The 18673-nt window shown below is 45.7% G+C and overlaps 1 protein-coding gene and 1 long non-coding RNA gene across 3 annotated transcripts in view; one reads left to right on the forward strand and one right to left on the reverse strand.

Annotated features, from left to right (window-relative positions):
* Positions 1 to 780, reverse strand: part of LOC110528045 (solute carrier family 41 member 1) — a 37752-nt gene extending 36972 nt beyond the window's left edge. Inside the window, exon 1 of one of the 2 annotated variants that reach the window (XM_021609829.3) lies at positions 371 to 780. The gene's annotated coding sequence lies outside the window, so the exon portion shown is untranslated. The remainder of the gene's footprint in view (positions 1 to 370) is intronic. The other variant, XM_036983603.2, reaches the window with a different exon arrangement.
* On the forward strand, positions 774 to 17267 carry LOC149982584 (uncharacterized). Its single transcript, XR_016497311.1, has 2 exons — positions 774 to 964; positions 14365 to 17267. It is a non-coding gene; the product is annotated as an uncharacterized LOC149982584 (long non-coding RNA).
* Positions 17268 to 18673: the final 1406 nt, after the last annotated feature.

An 18673-nucleotide genomic window follows, 5' to 3' on the forward strand; every position in this document is an offset into this window, starting at 1 on the left:
GGTCGTGGATGAATAGGGGAAGGAACCCTTCTGCGAGTTTGTGATAATGCCGACACGACCGTTGAATTAAATTATAGATCGTGGGGATTTTTTGTTCTCCAAACCTGTAGCCCAGCTATGTATAATGAAATAATTCAGCCAATTGACGTAACAGGTAGACTAGTCATAACATAACGGTAACATGAGGCAGGGAATATTCTCTAAAGTGGCAAAAATCAACGATTCCCTTCTTCACAGAGAAATATGGGCTGGATAGAAAGAGCAGCGAGGAATACAATAGGAAAATAGCCTGAGGTGAAAAGCATCCAATATAGCGTCCAATATGTCTGGATCGATACCAGCAGATCAGGTATAACAGACAGGTCTTTACCTAAAACGCAGAAGTCCACAGAGGAGACGAGTGAACAGACGCTGAACAGAGCGCACTGCTGAACGCCTCAAAACGGTTGTCTCATATCCTGCACTCCGTTATAATGTGTGCTGCAGCCTGATGCGTGGGTGCCGGTATGCATGCCTGGTAACGGTAACGGCCCGTACCTGGCTTAATCGTTAACCCCACACGGTTAAGGCTGTCACTTCCGACCCGTCACATTGTCCCATTTAGAACCCCGCGAGCAGCTACATACGCATATAACAATCTCATGGCATAGGAAGTCACAAGGCTGGGCAACCAGAGATGACGTGAGCGCGTGCGCGTGATAGCCCCCTGCGATTTGTCACGGTTGAGCGCTGCGCGGTGCAGCCAGCCGCATCTATGTCCGATAAGCACGCGCGTGAATTGAGCTGTCCTTGCTCTGTGTGTGTGTGTGTGTGTGTGTGGGAGTTCTTTGTCTTGTTATGGCTTTCTTACCACAGTAGATTTAGATTTGTTTATCTATCCTTAATTTAACAATATCACCCATGGAGAGAAGAGTTGTGATGGTTATAGCCTGGATTCTTCAGTGTAGCTGAAGTGAACATTCAGGTAACTCATTCACCAATGCGTCCTTATATAACTGTATTGCTTATCACATCACCCCACCATGCTCATTCAGAAGCACACTTAGCCATGCCGGTTGGGGATGATATTCTTATAGCCTTAAAAGTAAGTAGTACACTAGTAGAGATAATCGACTACAGCACAGTGGAAATGGTATTGAGCCCAGGTCATCTATGCTTTCCAAGATGGTGTTAGCCCAGTGAGCATAAAGCTAAGGCATTAACCGAATAACCTCAGCTATACTTTGAACTCAGTAACTGATAGGCTAGACATCAACTGTGTTACTTGAGTCAAGGCACCAATGTGACCTTTTTTCACCTATTTGAAATTAACTGAATCAACTGTGTATTGATCCCCGGTCATCTGTGTAACTCAAGATTGCGTTTGACCGCTGACCTAAAGTCTATATACACTGTATAAGTATTAGCTTTGGATTACACCAAGGATTTTCACAATGGCATGCATGGGCCCAGTGCTGTTTCCTGTTGTTTGTTAATTGACTGGTTTCCAGGTAAGTATTGAAGGTGGGGCTATAACACAATGGAGATTTAACAAGAATTACATAAAGCATTACAGTATTATGGCACAACATACAATGCTGGTAATGTAGTGTTTACTTCTGTAGATTATATTTCCCAGATGGTGAATTGTGGTTGGGTTCGTGACTGAGATTGGCTAGAAATCAGGATAGGGGTTAATTCCGTTTCGTGGACCGGGGAACCGTCCCTAAAAGCTTCAGGTAGTGCAGTGTAGCAACCTGGTCTCAGAGCATTTTGTATTATTGTGTAGGTAAATTCGAGACACATCTTTCAGTATGATATTTTACATTTCGTATGTATATATTAATTTGTGGGTGTCCTTCAGCCATTTCCTATGATATGTTATGAATTACAAGTCATATGATATGTTACAGATTTGTGAAATGTACAATATGTACTAATTTCAAAAACATATATGTTATGAATTTGCAAAAAATATGATATGTTATGAATTTTAACTAGGTGGCTAAAGTTAGCTAGCTGGCTAATGTTAGCTAGGCTACGGATTAGGGTTAGTATTTAGGGTTAAGGTTAGGGTTACATTTATGAGTTAGGTTAAAGGGTTAAGGTAAGGGTTGGGGAAGGGTTAGCTAAAATGATTAAGCTTAGGGTTAGGGGAAGGCTTAGCTAAAAGAGTTATGGTTAGGGTAGTTGCTAAGGAGTAGTAAGTAGTTGAAAAGTTGCTAATTTGCTAAAATGCTAAAGTTGTACATGTTGACATTCGAACTCACAAACTTTGGGTTGCTAGACGTTCGAATTATACGCCCCACCCCGGCCAACTACCCTACTTCTGTTTTTGACGTAAGTAACCATCTGTCTCATGTAACCATACCAAATGGAATATAATATCATTCTAATTTGAGTGTTCCGGATTTACTTTTACTATGTTACGTCTAGTCTTCAAGAACAGGCTGAGCATAGTGCAGCAACTTTTGGGAAGCGCAGTTGCCCCAAACTGATTGAAGACATTGGTTATGTTTTTCTGATCATAGATCTGTGTAGCAGACAGTGTGTTTGTCATGTACTGTCATGTTGTCTTGTCTCTGTCCTTTCCCTTCACCCTGTCTCCCTCTGCTGGTCGTTGTTATGTTACCTTTTCTCCCCCTCTTTTCCCCAGCTGTGCCTTGTCTCCTCCTAATTACCCATTCACCCCGTTCCCCACCTGTTCCCTTTTTCCCTCTGATTAGGTCCCTATATCTCTCTCTGTTTCTGCTCCTGTCCTTGTCGGATTCTTGTTTGTTTGTTTGTGTCATTCATGCCTGAACCAGACCATCGTCGTGTTCCTGTAACCTTGTCCTGTCCTGTCGGAATCTGCCTGTCCGTCTGAGCCTACGTTTTGTTTTGTAATTAAAGATACTCTGTTTTGTTAATTCGCTTTTGGGTCCTCATTCACGCACCGTAACAGAAGAATCCGACCAAGAATGGACCCAGCGACTTCGGATCCTCTCCACTCAGCTGTCGAGATCCAGGGAGCGATGCTAGGCAGACACGAGCAGGAATTGTCTGCTGCTCGACATGCCGTTGAGACCCTGGCCACCCAAGTCTCCAACCTCACAGAACAGGTTCACCATCTCCGCCTCGATCCACCGGCCACTTCCAGGGCTTTCGAATCTCCGGAGCCCAGAATCAATAACCCGCCGTGTTACTCTGGGGAGCCCACTGAATGCCGCTCGTTCCTCACCCAGTGTGATATTGTGTTTTCTCTCCAGCCCAACACTTACGCCAGGAGCACTGCTCGTGTCGCCTACGTCATATCTCTCCTTACTGGACGGGCTCGTGAGTGGGGCACGGCAATCTGGGAGGCAAGGGCTGAGTGTACTAACCAGTATCAGGACTTTAAGGAGGAGATGATACGGGTTTTTGATCGATCTGTTTTTGGGGAGGAGGCTTCCAGGGCCCTGTCTTCCCTATGTCAAGGCAATCGATCCATAACAGACTACTCTATTGAGTTTCGCACTCTTGCTGCCTCCAGTGGCTGGAACGAGCCGGCTTTGCTCGCTCGTCTTCTGGAGGGTCTCCGCGCAGAGGTAAAGGATGAGATTCTCTCCCGGGAGGTTCCTTCCAGCGTGGATTCCTTGATTGAACTCGCTATTCGCATTGAGCGACGGGTTGATCTTCGTCACCGAGCTCGTGGAAAGGAGCTCGCGTTCTCCGTTGCCCCCCTCTCCGCATCACTACCATCTTCCTCTGCCGGCTCGGGAGCTGAGCCTATGCAGCTGGGAGGTATCCGCATCTCGACTAAGGAGAGGGAACGGAGAATCACCAACCGCCTCTGTCTCTATTGCGGTTCTGCTGGTCATTTTGTCACTTCATGTCCAGTAAAAGCCAGAGCTCATCAGTAAGCGGAGGGCTACTGGTGAGCTCTACTACTCCTGTCTCTCCTTCAAGATCCTGCACTACCTTGTCGGTCCATCTACGCTGGACCGGTTCGTCAGCTTCCTGCAGTGCCTTAATAGACTCTGGGGCGGAGGGCTGTTTTATGGACGAGACCTGGGCTCGGGAACATGACATTCCTCTCAGACAGTTAAGGGAGTCCACGGCCTTGTTCGCCCTGGATGGTAGTCCTCTCCCCAGGATTCAGCGTGAGACGCTACCTTTAACCCTCACTGTTTCTGGTAATCATAGCGAAACCATTTCTTTTTTGATTTTTCGTTCACCTTTTACACCTGTTGTTTTGGGCCATCCCTGGCTAGTTTGTCATAATCCTTCCATTAATTGGTCTAGTAATTCTATCCTCTCCTGGAACGTCTCTTGTCATGTGAAATGTTTAATGTCTGCTATCCCTCCTGTTTCCTCTGTTTCTTCTTCACAGGAGGAGCCTGGTGATTTGACAGGGGTGCCGGAGGAATATCACGATCTGCGCACGGTGTTCAGTCGGTCCAGGGCCACCTCTCTTCCTCCACACCGGTCGTATGATTGTAGTATTGATCTCCTTCCGGGAACCACTCCCCCCCGGGGTAGACTATACTCTCTGTCGGCTCCCGAACGTAAGGCTCTCGAGGATTATTTGTCTGTAGCTCTTGACGCCGGTACCATAGTCCCCTCCTCCTCTCCCGCCGGAGCGGGGTTTTTTTTTGTCAAGAAGAAGGACGGGTCTCTGCGCCCCTGCATAGATTATCGAGGGCTGAATGACATAACAGTTAAGAATCGTTATCCGCTTCCTCTTATGTCTTCAGCCTTCGAGATCCTGCAGGGAGCCAGGTTTTTCACTAAGTTGGACCTTCGTAACGCTTACCATCTCGTGCGCATCAGGGAGGGGGACGAGTGGAAGACGGCGTTTAACACTCCGTTAGGGCACTTTGAATACCGGGTTCTTCCTTTCGGCCTCGCTAACGCTCCAGCTGTCTTTCAGGCATTAGTCAATGATGTCCTGAGAGACATGCTGAACATCTTTGTTTTCGTTTACCTTGACGATATCCTGATTTTTTCACCGTCACTCCAGATTCATCTTCAGCACGTTCGACGTGTCCTCCAGCGCCTTTTAGAGAATTGTCTTTTTGTGAAGGCTGAGAAGTGCACTTTTCATGCCTCCTCCGTCACATTTCTCGGTTCTGTTATTTCCGCTGAAGGCATTAAGATGGATCCCGCTAAGGTCCAAGCTGTCATTGATTGGCCCGCTCCTAAGTCACGCGTCGAGCTGCAGCGCTTTCTCGGCTTCGCGAACTTCTATCGTCGTTTCATCCGAAATTTCGGTCAGGTGGCAGCTCCTCTCACAGCCCTTACTTCTGTCAAGACGTGCTTTAAGTGGTCCGTTTCCGCCCAGGGAGCTTTTGATCTCCTCAAGAATCGTTTTACATCCGCTCCTATCCTTGTTACACCTGACGTCTCTAGACAGTTCGTTGTCGAGGTTGACGCGTCAGAGGTGGGCGTGGGAGCCATTCTTTCTCAGCGCTCCCTCTCTGACGACAAGGTCCACCCATGCGCGTATTTTTCTCATCGCCTGTCCCCGTCGGAACGTAACTATGATGTGGGAAACCGCGAACTGCTCGCCATCCGGTTAGCCCTAGGCGAATGGCGACAGTGGTTGGAGGGGGCGACCGTTCCTTTTGTCGTTTGGACTGACCATAGGAACCTTGAGTACATCCGTTCTGCCAAACGACTTAATGCGCGTCAGGCGCGTTGGGCGCTGTTTTTCGCTCGTTTCGAGTTCGTGATTTCTTATCGTCCGGGCTCTAAGAACACCAAGCCTGATGCTTTATCTCGTCTCTTCAGTTCTTCAGTAGCCTCCACTGACCCCGAGGGGATTCTCCCTGAGGGGCGTGTTGTCGGGTTGACTGTCTGGGGAATTGAGAGGCAGGTAAAGCAAGCGCTCACTCACACTCCGTCGCCGCGCGCTTGTCCTAGGAACCTTCTTTTCGTTCCCGTTCCTACTCGTCTGGCCGTTCTTCAGTGGGCTCACTCTGCCAAGTTAGCCGGCCACCCTGGCGTTCGGGGTACGCTTGCTTCCATTCGCCAGCGTTTTTGGTGGCCCACCCGGGAGCATGACACGCGTCGTTTCGTGGCTGCTTGTTCGGTCTGCGCGCAGACTAAGTCCGGTAACTCCCCTCCTGCCGGCCGTCTCAGGCCGCTTCCCATTCCCTCTCGACCGTGGTCTCACATCGCCTTAGATTTTGTCACCGGACTGCCTTCGTCAGCGGGGAAGACTGTTATTCTTACGGTTGTCGATAGGTTCTCTAAGGCGGCTCATTTCATTCCCCTTGCTAAGCTTCCTTCTGCTAAAGAGACGGCACAAATCATCATCGAGAATGTTTTCAGAATTCATGGCCTTCCGTCAGACGTCGTTTCGGACAGAGGTCCGCAATTCACGTCTCAATTTTGGAGGGAGTTTTGCCGTTTGATTGGGGCTTCCGTCAGTCTCTCTTCCGGCTTTCACCCCCAGTCTAACGGTCAAGCAGAACGGGCCAATCAGACTATTGGTCGCATCTTACGCAGTCTTTCTTTTCGCAACCCTGCGTCTTGGTCAGAACAGCTCCCCTGGGCAGAATACGCCCACAACTCGCTTCCTTCGTCTGCAACCGGGCTATCTCCTTTTCAGAGTAGCCTCGGGTACCAGCCTCCGCTGTTCTCATCTCAGTTCGCCGAGTCCAGCGTCCCCTCCGCTCAGGCTTTTGTCCAACGTTGCGAGCGCACCTGGAAGAGGGTCAGGTCTGCACTTTGCCGTTATAGGACGCAGACTGTGAGGGCTGCTAATAAGCGTAGAACTAAGAGTCCTAGATATTGTCGCGGTCAGAGAGTTTGGCTCTCCACTCAGAACCTTCCCCTTAAGACGGCGTCTCGCAAGTTGACCCCGCGGTTCATTGGTCCGTTCCGTATTTCTCGGGTCATTAATCCTGTCGCAGTTCGACTTCTTCTTCCGCGATACCTTCGTCGCGTCCACCCGGTCTTCCATGTCTCTTGTGTTAAGCCCGTTCTTCGCGCCCCCGCTCGTCTTCCCCCCCCCCCCCCATCCTTGTCGAGGGCGCACCCATCTACAGGGTCCGCAGGATTTTGGACATGCGTCCTCGGGGCCGTGGTCACCAGTACCTTGTTGATTGGGAGGGGTACGGTCCGGAGGAGAGGAGTTGGGTTCCCTCTCGGGACGTGCTGGACCGTGCGCTGATCGAGGATTTCCTCCGTTGCCGCCAGGTTTCCTCCTCGAGTGCGCCAGGAGGCGCTCGGTGAGTGGGGGGGTACTGTCATGTACTGTCATGTTGTCTTGTCTCTGTCCTTTCCCTTCACCCTGTCTCCCTCTGCTGGTCGTTGTTATGTTACCTTTTCTCCCCCTCTTTTCCCCAGCTGTGCCTTGTCTCCTCCTAATTACCCATTCACCCCGTTCCCCACCTGTTCCCTTTTTCCCTCTGATTAGGTCCCTATATCTCTCTCTGTTTCTGCTCCTGTCCTTGTCGGATTCTTGTTTGTTTGTTTGTGTCATTCATGCCTGAACCAGACCATCGTCGTGTTCCTGTAACCTTGTCCTGTCCTGTCGGAATCTGCCTGTCCGTCTGAGCCTACGTTTTGTTTTGTAATTAAAGATACTCTGTTTTGTTAATTCGCTTTTGGGTCCTCATTCACGCACCGTAACAGTGTTATCCCATTGGTAGGGTTTGATTTCTGTATAAACAAGTTGAGGATGGGAAACTGTGTGTGAGAGAGAGACTAAACATCGGCCTAAACATCAGCGCCACAGGTAACTTCCACAAAGCTGTGAATTATCTGAGAGACAAGGCAAGAAGGGCCTTCTATGCCATCAAAAGGAACATACAATTTGACATACCAATTAGGATCCCATTGCCCTTTATGGTTGTGAGGTCTAGGGTGCACTCAACAGCCAAGAATTCACCAAATGGGACAAACACCAAATTGAGACTCTGCATGCAAAATTCTGAAAAAATATCCTCAGTGTACAATGTAAAACACCAAATAATGCATGCAGAGCAGAATTAGGCCGATACCCGCTAATTATCAAAATCCAGAAAAGAGTCGTTAAATTCTACAACCACCTAAATGGAAAAGATTCCCGAACCTTCCATAACAAAGTCATCACCTAGAGAGAAATTATCTGGAAAAAATCTGGAGAAGAGCCCCCTAAGCAAGCTTGTCCTGGGGCTCTGTTCACAAACAGAAACAGACTCCACAGTCCCCCAGGACAGCAACACAATTAGACCCAACCAAATCATGAGAAAACAAAAAGATAATTACTTGACACTATGGAAAGAATTTACAAAAACACAAAGCAAACTAGAATACTATTTGGCAATAAACAGGCAGAATACCTGACCACTGTGACTGACCAAAAATTAAGAAAAATCTCTGATTTTGTACAGACTCAGTGAGCATAGCCTTGCTATTGAGAAAGGCTGCAGAAAGCAGACCTGGCTCTCAAGAGAAGACAGGCTATGTGCACACTGCCCACAAAATGAGGTGGAAACTGAGCTGCACTCCCTAACCTCCTGCCCAATGTATCATATTAGAGACACATATTTCCTCAGATTACACAGATCCACAAAGAATTTGAAAACAAATCCAATTTTGATAAACTCCCATATCTATTGGGTGAAATACCACAGTGTGCAATCACAGCAGCAAGATTTGTGACCTGTTGCCACAAGAAAAGGGCAACCAGTGAAAAACTAACACTTGTAAATACAATTGTAAATACTACCAATATTTATGTTTATTTATTTTCCCTTTTGAACTTGAACTATTTGCACATCATTACAACACTGTATATAGACATATGACATTGTATTTTTTTTAAAATTCTTTTGGAACTTGTATGAGTGTAATCTTTACTGTTTATTTTAAATTGTTTATTTCACTTTTGTTTATTATCTATTTCATTTGCTTTGGCAATGTAAACATACAGTATGTTTCCCATGCCTTAAATGAGAGAGAGAGAGAGAGAGACTGTACCTCCTTTCTGAGGATGTTACAGTGGTGATGGCTATTGGACTTTCCATCATGCACCTTGAGAGCCTGTTTGTAGACAGACTGAATTAAGCTCGGGCCCAACTAATCAAGCAGTATGTTAAGTGGGGGAGGATCATAGCATTGAAGTACATTTTTGCTGCCTGTGTAGCCAAACAATTCTGTGTATGAGAAATTAGCCAGGTTGAATTTGGTTATTTCAGTTACCATTTCCACCTGCTTTTTGAAAGGGAGATTATATGATGACAAGGTACTTAAAAACGAATACCACCTGGAGCTTCTCCCCTGACTCATAGACGTCTGGCTCAGTAGCATCAGTTGCCCTCTTTGTGAAGAAAATACAGACTGCTTTTTTCACATTGCGGTGCAAACATGAGTCACTGAGCCACTTTGTAACGTTGACCATTGCTGCAGTGAGCTCTTGTGCAGCTTGCTGTTTACTCTTTGCATGCGCATAAAACACTGTATCGTCTGCATACATTTGTACTTTAGACCCAGTACAAACAGAAGATAAGAACATGAATGTGCAGGCTGAACAGGAGGGGCCCCAGTGATGACCCCTGGGGCACACCCACATCATAGCTGAGGGTGGGCGACATCTCACTGCATTTCATTGGGCGACATCTCATTGGGTGACAGCTCATTGCATCTCATTGGGCGACATCTCATTGCATGTACATGATTAACCACCACACCTCTGTGTAGTGTGCATGCATTTGAAAAGCATAGATAAGAAGGTAGCAGCGTGTCACTGTGGTTTGTGTGATGGCTGCTAGAGATTCAGATTCAGAGTTTTTAATCGTCACATGTACATGGTTGCAGTTGTGATTGCAGGGTACAGTGAAAATCTCAGGCTCCGAGCTACAACATGCAGGACAAAGTGAAGTAAACAATGAAAATGGTAATAAAAAAGCAACAATATAAATAGCACTATATACTTCATAACAACTGTGTCAGTGATGAATAAATAAATGTCTATTGGGGTGAAGGCAGAGTAAAGACTGTTGAGGGGGTGGGGTGTCATAGGGGGAGCAGCATGACCATTGAGGATGTGTGGGGGCCAAGTGAAATAAAAACAATAACAATTATAGTGGGGGGTGGGAGCAGGTAGCTGACTAGTGGTGGACTGTTCAGCAGCCTGATGGTCTGAGGGTAGAAACTATTGGCCAGTCTTCCAGTTTTTGCCTTGTTGCTCCCGTATTGCCCGCGTCTGAGTGATTGAAACGTGGAGAACAGGGAATGGCTTGGGTGGCTGGGGTCCCTGTTGATCTTGGCCTTCCTGCGACACCTGTTGTTGTAGGTGTCCTGTTGGGCAGGCAGTGTGCACCCAGTGGTGCGTTCGACTGAACATATCACCCTCTGAAGTGCCTTGCGGTCGTGGAGTTGCCGTACCAGGCTGTGATGCAGCCCAACAGTATGCTCTCGATGGAGCTCTTGTATAACACTGTGAGGGCCCTCGGTGACAGGCCAAATTTCTTCAGCATCATGAAGAAATTCGGCCTGCTATGGGATACATCCATGTTTGTCATCATGACACATCAATTACCTCTGCTAACACTGCCAGGCTAGATGTGCCCTCTGTGTAGTGTGTGTGTATGTCCGTGTGTGTGTGTGTGTGATAGAGAGATTATACTTTATTGTCTGCTTGTGCAGAATTTCTCCTTGCATCACACGCTCCACGTCACACATATATAACACAGGTCTGTGTCCTCAGAAGATGGCTGATCCTTTGTCTGAGTCTGTTGTCTGTATCCAGGTGTGCTGTGCTCTGGGAGGACAATTCATCACTTTGCTCTCCATTCCTCCTCCCCGCCACATGTAGAAATATCCTACTGTACATTTGTTTGAGTGCCTCCATGTTTTTCATTCACCATTTTTATTCCATTCAGCATATTTAATGTCATTATTCCATTGTATTATTCTTATCATGCAGCATTGTTGAGAGTGAACCTGCAAGACGGCATTTCAATACACTGTGTATACAAATACACTTGACTTGGGACAGCGGCAGAGTCTAGACATGCTGAACTGACCTGAAGAGCAGTGAGACTAACATTTATGTTAGTTAGTTCTGAGTTGTGACATTCTTCTAAAAAGGGTGTCTCTCTCATACAGAAATTAAACATCAACGTGTGGGTCAATCAATGGTGCGGGTGTATCCGGAGTGAATGTGCTACAGACTCCAGTTAGTCAAGTAGATTTCCATTGGAGTGTATTCCGGCGTATGGTGGGCCTGACAGGCCTACCTAACACACATTTGAGTCCTTGCAGGAATGCAAAAAATATGGAAAATCACAGCGTTCCCCTTAATCGTCACATTTAAGAGGATTCAGCTCTGGATTTAGAGCATGATATTTTTTCTCACATTCTCACATTTCTGAGCATTCATCAGAGCACCATTCGTGAAATTCTGAAGTTGGATGTTAGGTGTATGGTAGAGTAGATCTGATTGTATTGGCAAATATTGGCCATTTGTTAGTCAGCACGACAAAGAAGGCACTAAAATTCACATTAATTAAGGTTCACATGGTTGCAAATGAATTGCCAGAAAGTTGTCTCTGTCTGGAGTTCCAGCAGACTTGGGTCACAGGAAGTCAGTGTAAGCCGTCAGAACAGACACAGAGAAAATGGAAAGATCTGACCCAGGTCAGTCTGTTAATCAGTCATTATAACTACTGGCGGTATGTGGGGTTTTCTTTCTTGGCAGCCTCCATTGCAAAATTTCCATAAGCACAAAAAGCGTATTTCTCTCATTGTGTGCACAAATATGTTTACATAACTATTAGTGAACATTTCTCCTTTGCCAAGATAATACCTGACAGGTGTGGCTTATCAATAAATTGATTAAACAGCATGATCATTACACAGGTGCACCTTGTACTGGAGACAATAAAATACCACTAAAATGTCCAGATTTGTCACACAACACAATGCCACAGATGTCTCAAGTTTTGATGGAGTGTGCAATTGGCATGCTTACTGCAAGAATGTTCCACAGAGATATCTAGATAACTGAATATTCATTTCTCTACCATAAGCCACCTTGAACGTAATTTTAGCAAATTTGGCAGTACGTCGAACCGGCCTCACAACCTCAGACCACGTGTTTGTCATTGTGTGGGCGAGTAGTTTTCTGATGTCAATGTTGTGAATAGAGTGCCAATGGTAGCGGTGGGGTTATGGTATGGGCAGGTATAAGCTATAGACGACGAACACAATTGCATTTTATCGATGGCAATTTGAATGCACAGAGGTACCGTGACAAGATCCCGAGGCCCATTGTCATGTCTTTCATCCACCTCAATCACCTCATGTTTCAGCATGATAATGCACAGCCTTATGTTGCAAGGATCTGTACACAATTCCTGGAAGCTGAAAATGTCCCAGTTCTTCCATGGCCTGCATACTCACCAGACATGTCACCCATTGAGCAAGTTTGGGATGCTTTGGTTCAACGTGTACGATAGCATGTTCCAGTTCCCGCCAATATCCAGCAACTTCGCACAGCCATCAAATAAGTGTGGGATAACATTCCACAGGTCACAATCAACAGCCTGATCAACTCTATGCAAAGGAAAAGTGTTGTGCTGCATGGGGCTAATGGTGGTCACACCTATCAGTCAAATGTATTTTTTAAGCCCTTCTTACATCAGCTGATGTTACCAAGTTCTGTGCAGAAACCCAGCCTAAAAACCCAAACAGCAAGCAATGCAGGTGTAGAAGCAAGGTGGATAGGAAAAACTCCAGAGAAAGGCCAGAACCTAGGAAGAAACCTAGAGAGGAACCAGGCTATGAGGGGTGGCCAGTCCTCTTCTGGCTATGCCAGGTAGTGATTATAACAGAACATGGCCAAGATGTTCAAATGTTCATTGATGACCAGCATGGTCAAATAATAATCACAGTGGTTGTAGAGGGTGCAACAGGTCAGCCCCTCAGGAGTAAATGTCAGTTGGCTTTGCCTAGCCGATCATTCAGAGTATCTCCACCGCTCCAACTGTCTCTAGAAAGTTGAAAACAGCAGGTCTGGGACAGGTAGCACGTCCAGTGAACAGGTCAAGGTTCCATAGCCGCAGGCAGAAAAGTTGAAACTGGAGCAGCAGCACGACCAGGTGGACTGGGGACAGCAAGGAGTCATCAAGCCAGGTAGTCCTGAGGCATGGTCCTAGAGCTCAGGTCCTCCGAGAGAGAGAAAGAAAGAAAGAAAGAGAGAAAAAGATAGCGAATTGGAGAGCATAGTTAAATTCACACAGGACACCAGATAAGACAGGATAAATACTCAAGATATACAGACTGACCCTAGCGCCCCGACACAAACTACTTCAGCATAGATACTGGAGGCTGAGACAGGAGGGGTCGGGAGACACTGTAGCCCCGTCCTACGATACCCCCGGACAGGGCCAAACAGGTAGGATATAATCCCACCCACTTTGCCAAAGCACAGCCCCCACACCTCTAGAGGAATATTTTCAACCACCAACTTACCATCCTGAGACAAGGCTGAGTATAGGCCACAAAGATCTCCACCACAGCACAACCCAAGGGGAGGCGCCAACCCAGACAGGAAGATCACGTCAGCGTACGTGTAGGTATGTACGGCAGGACCAAATCGGAAAGATAGGTAGGAGCAAGCCCATGTAATAATTTGTAGGTTAGCAGTAAAACCTTGAAATCAGCCTTTGCCTTAACAGGAAGCCAGTGTAGAGAGGTTCTAGTCAAAACGTTCTAGTCAAGATTCTAGCAGCCGTGTTTAGCACTAACTGAAGTTTATTTAGGTCTTTATCCGGGTAGCTGGAAAGTAGAGCATTGCAGTAGTCTAACCTAGAAGTGACAAAAGCATGGGTTAATTTTTCTGCCAAATTTTTGGACAGAAAGTTTCTGATTTTTGCAATGTTACGTAGATGGAAAAAAGCCATTACACCAGATACTGACTGGTTTTCTGATAAATGCCCCTACCTTTTTTTAAGGTATCTGTGACCAATATTCCCAGTCATGTGAAATCCATAGATTAGTGCTGAAATAATTTTTTTCAATTGACTGATTTGAACTGTAACTCAGTCAAATCTTTGAAATGGTTGCATGTTGCGTATATATTTTTGTTCAGTATTGCTGCCAAAGAGGACAGCAGTGGAGGCTGCTGCGGGGAGGACGGCTCATAATAATGGGTGGAATGGAGTCAATGGAATAGTATAAATCACATCAAACACGTAGTTCCCATGTGGTTGATACCATTCCATTAACTCCCTTCTAGTCTTTATTATGAGCCGTCCCCCCTCAGCAGCCTTCATTTGAGGACAGAAATGGGTAACCAAAGTGGATAGTGAGACTGCAGAGATGCATGGTGTTGGCACTGTTGGGGGGTGGGGTCTGGTTGGGCAGTAGGGGTGCTCAGAGGGTTAATGATTCTCTTCCCTCTTTTTCCTCCCGTCTTTTCTCCAACAGGAAGTGAGGTGGCAACGGGACACAAAAGTGCTCACCCCGGCAACGCTTCAAGAGAGCGCTTCTCCATAGAAACTGTGTGGCAGCCTGTGCCAATTCAGTCCCTGCGGTTCTTTGAGCCCAGAAGAATGTCAGGAGAGATTTGGAACTTTCGCTTGGGCTTGGATGAATAGCTGTCCACTGACCATCCCCTCCCCCCTCCACTATTTCCTTTAGTTGAGAGGCCTAAACAAGCAACTTCAACCGTCAGGTTTATGGGTCTTAATGTTTTTGTCTGACACCGCATTACTCTGGCTGAAAATACTTACTTGTGCTCTTTCAAAGTATTGATAAGTTAGGATAAGGCTGTGTGCTTCACTGTAAATAGGATTGACTAAAAAACTTGTGCTATTAGGGACATAGCACAAAACACTACGCAAATTGAATGTACATTAAAAAAAATTGTCCAGTACATATAATTCAAATCTGAACACTACATTTGCACCATCTGCAACTACAGGGCTTTCCAGAGGGTGGTGTCGTGACATTAACTAATATAATAGACTGTTGTTCATCGAACGATTAAAAGTTTCTAATTGCGTGATTAACTGAATCAAGCAATTATTAACTCATTAATCCAGGGCACCATGGGAAAACTAGTTTTTATTGAGTTTGTATTTCCCAAATGAACTCAAAGAATGTCAGGATATCGATTTTACAACAGCCGCTAATTAACCAGTTACCTCTACAATCTCGTTCTGAACGTCGTATAGTCCGTGAATCTGCCAATCTTAGTTGAATATTTATTTACTTAAAAGCTAAAATTATGATAAAAAATACACATAGACAAAACACATTATAGGCTATTGATTAGAACTTAGTATAACGGGCCAACACACTATGGCGCGTGTTACCCAAAATGGGGATTTCAAAGAGAGAGAGGAAAAAGAAAGTACACGAGAGAAATATACATTTGGGTGAATTTGTCAGCTATGCTATTCTAACCCTAGCCGTGCCAAACTGCCGCTCTTATGGGTCAGAATATAATGATGTAATTACGTGGGGGAAGTCTCAGAGGATTCTCTGCGAGGACCGTTCAGCTGCTCGATGACTCCTAATGTCAGTGTCTTTTTTGCTTAGGAGTCTGTTCCCTCACCCTTGCTCTGGAAGGGGTCTTCTGAGGACAGACAACTCTGTAGCTCAGAGCTCACAGCGTTGGAATGAAACAGTGTAGATACCACGATTCGATGGGAGATGGAGGCTAGGTGGTTTGACTTGAATTCACCCGCTTAGACACAGCTACTCATCCGTAGCTTGGGTAGAAAAAGATTTCTTTGTCTTCAAACTTGCGTTGCGTTTTGGGTTCGTTGACTTTTTAGACCTTGGCTGCAGCTTGGGTCACATAGTTTTCTCTGGAAATTCTTTACTCACAGGTTTTATACCCTTGTGTCAGAAGTTGGCGTAACCGCCTTTAGGACAATTCTCTGGGCGTACCAAGTTATGAGGGCAAGGTCTAGATTTGACTCAAATCCAATTTGAGACAACTAACTTCACATTTCATCTTTCCAAAAACATTCTATTTGATTTGGATATATTTCCATACAACGTACAATGTATAAACATCAAACATATACTAGGAAAACTATTCACGTTACAATGTTTTCGTAATAACGTCATATATTAACCTTTAATAACAAAACAAAAATGACATACATTTTCATATTCCATCCATCGTCATGACCACCCTTGTGGCTGACGGAAACCATTGTTCCAAAGTCCCTTTATTTCATGTTGAATGTTCTGAGGCTGGTTCTCCATAGTAACAGGACAAAGGAATTTGTCTGTGGCCTGAGATTTACCAGGGGCGTGAGGGGTCATAAAACCCCCACATCTTCAGACCCCTAGATCTCTCCTCCTCTGTTGGGGTTGAGAGATAATCTGTAGGGTTGTGGTCTCCTGTAACCTGACCTGATCAGGACATTCATGACAGTGGCGTGGTCAGTCCAACGCATCACCAGGGGCACACTGCCTGCCCTCCAGGACATCTACAGCACCAGGTGTCACAGGAAGTCCAAGAAGATCATCAAGGACCTCAGCCACCTGAGCCATGGCTTGTTCACCTCGAAACCATCTAGAAGGCAAAGACAGTACAGGTGCATCAAAGCTGGGAAAGAGAGACAGAAGCTGTTTTTCTATCTCCAGGCCATCAGACTGTTAAACAGTCACCACTAGCCAGCCTCCGCACAGTACCCTGTCCTGAACCTTAGTCACTGTTCTAGCCGGCCACCACCCGGCACTCTACCCTGCACCTTGGAGTCATTGAACACTGGTCACTTTGATAATGTTTACATACTATTTCACCCACATTAAAATGTATATACTGCATTCTAGTCATGACTCAGGTGAGAGCAAAGATTATGTTATGATACTGTTTATGCACCGAATGGTTGTTTTATGCAGTAGAGTAGGGTTCTTAGAACTCTCTATTCCTTTCTGAGTGAACGGAGAGGAGTCTTTTGAAGCTTTGGCCGGCAACTGATTAAGTGATGGCTTGGTGATAAAAACTAAACAGCCACATTCCATTCTATGAGTAGTGGTGCATGACAGAGATATCCTGAAGGAATAGATCAAACATGTAATTGTTCTCATCCTTGTATCTGAAAAACTTAGTCTGGAAGAGTAAAATAGTACCCCCGTGCAGATAATGACAGGATGAACCCAGAGTGGCTTAGGATACCCCTTGAGCTGCATGGGAGGGGTGGACCAGCCATGACTAAGAATTCTTATTGTCAGCTACATAAAAGAAACAGCATTGTCTTTAAAGGTTAGGCTGCTCAGCCCAACAGTCAAGTGTTGGGTTGACTAGTCTCATTAATGCAATAATTAATCAATATTGAATAAAGATGATTGAAGAAATTACAAACAAAGTCTCTCTCACTTGATTAGAATATTCCACCTCACTCATCCTATGTCACTTTTTGTTTTCTTGATTACATGTATATAGTTTTTTGAATGTATTTTTTTATTGCTAGGTATACGGCACTGTTGGAGCTAGAAACACAAATATTTTGCTGCGATAACATCTGCAAATCTGTACGCGATGAAAAACAGATTTGATTTTACTTTAAAGCTATCATACTAACAGCATCATTTCAAGGAACCCAGGCCACATCATCACCAACCACAGTACAGAGCACTGTACAGTAACTGACAGATCTGGAAATCAGTCAGCCAGTTAGTGAGTCAATCGGTCAGTCAGGACGGAAACTTGGATAGTGTTTGTCAGAAAGGTACAGTAGAGTTATGTCAGAAACCTACACAGTGACCATAATGAATATATATGTTGGACGACATCACTCACTCACCCCAAACTCAGGGACCAATAAATTATGCAGCTTATCAACCACACATCAACCTGTATCATGTAACACATTAGAGAGTAACAGGGAACCTTACCCATTAACCACCACGTGACCCTTGACCTTAGTGGATGAGGACACACTCTGCTCAATGTCCTCTCATCTGTTTATTCTCAGGGAGTAGAACTCGTTGTTGCATAACTGTAAGATTACTGGTGACTGGCCGGTATCTCTGTATCTGACCTGTGTGAAAGGATCAGGCCTGTGCTGCCATGTACCATGCAGATGTAAACAGAGGGCAGGGACAGGACAGGGACAAGACAGGGACAGGACAGGGAGGGAGATGAGCTGCTGCTTCAGCTTTTTCCTGTTAGACAGTTCAGACCACAGAGATGTAACCTACCAGTAAATGTTGATCTAGCAGGTCCCACACTATGTTCTGTAGCCCTGTCTTACAACAAGCCTACAAGCCCTCAGTCCAGCCTCTCTCAGCCTATTGCGGACAGTCTGAGCACTGATGGAGTGATTGTGCATTCCTGGTGTAACTCGGGCAGTTGTTGCCATCCTGTACCTGTCCCGCAGGTGTGATGTTCGGATGTACCGATCCTGTGTAGGTGTTGTTACACGTGGTCTGCTACTGCGAGGACAATCAGCTCTCCATCCTGTCTCCATGTAGCGCTGTCTTAGGCGTCTCACTGTACGGACATTGCAATTTATTTCCCTGGCCACATCTGCAGTCCTCATGCCTCCTTGCAGCATGCCTAAGGCACGTTCACTTAGATGAGCAGGGATCCTGGGCATCTTTCTTTTGGTGTTTTTCAGAGTCAGTAGAAAGGCCTCTTTAGTGTCCTAAGTTTTCATAACTGTGACCTTAATTGCCTTCTGTCTGTAAGCTGTTAGTGTCTTAACGACGGTTCCACAGGTGCATGTTCATTAATTGTTTATGGTTCATTGAACAAGCATGGGAAACAGTG

The sequence above is a fragment of the Oncorhynchus mykiss genome, chromosome 7, assembly GCF_057628025.1.
Source record: "Oncorhynchus mykiss isolate SJ-2025 chromosome 7, ASM5762802v1, whole genome shotgun sequence".
NCBI lineage: Eukaryota > Metazoa > Chordata > Actinopteri > Salmoniformes > Salmonidae > Oncorhynchus > Oncorhynchus mykiss.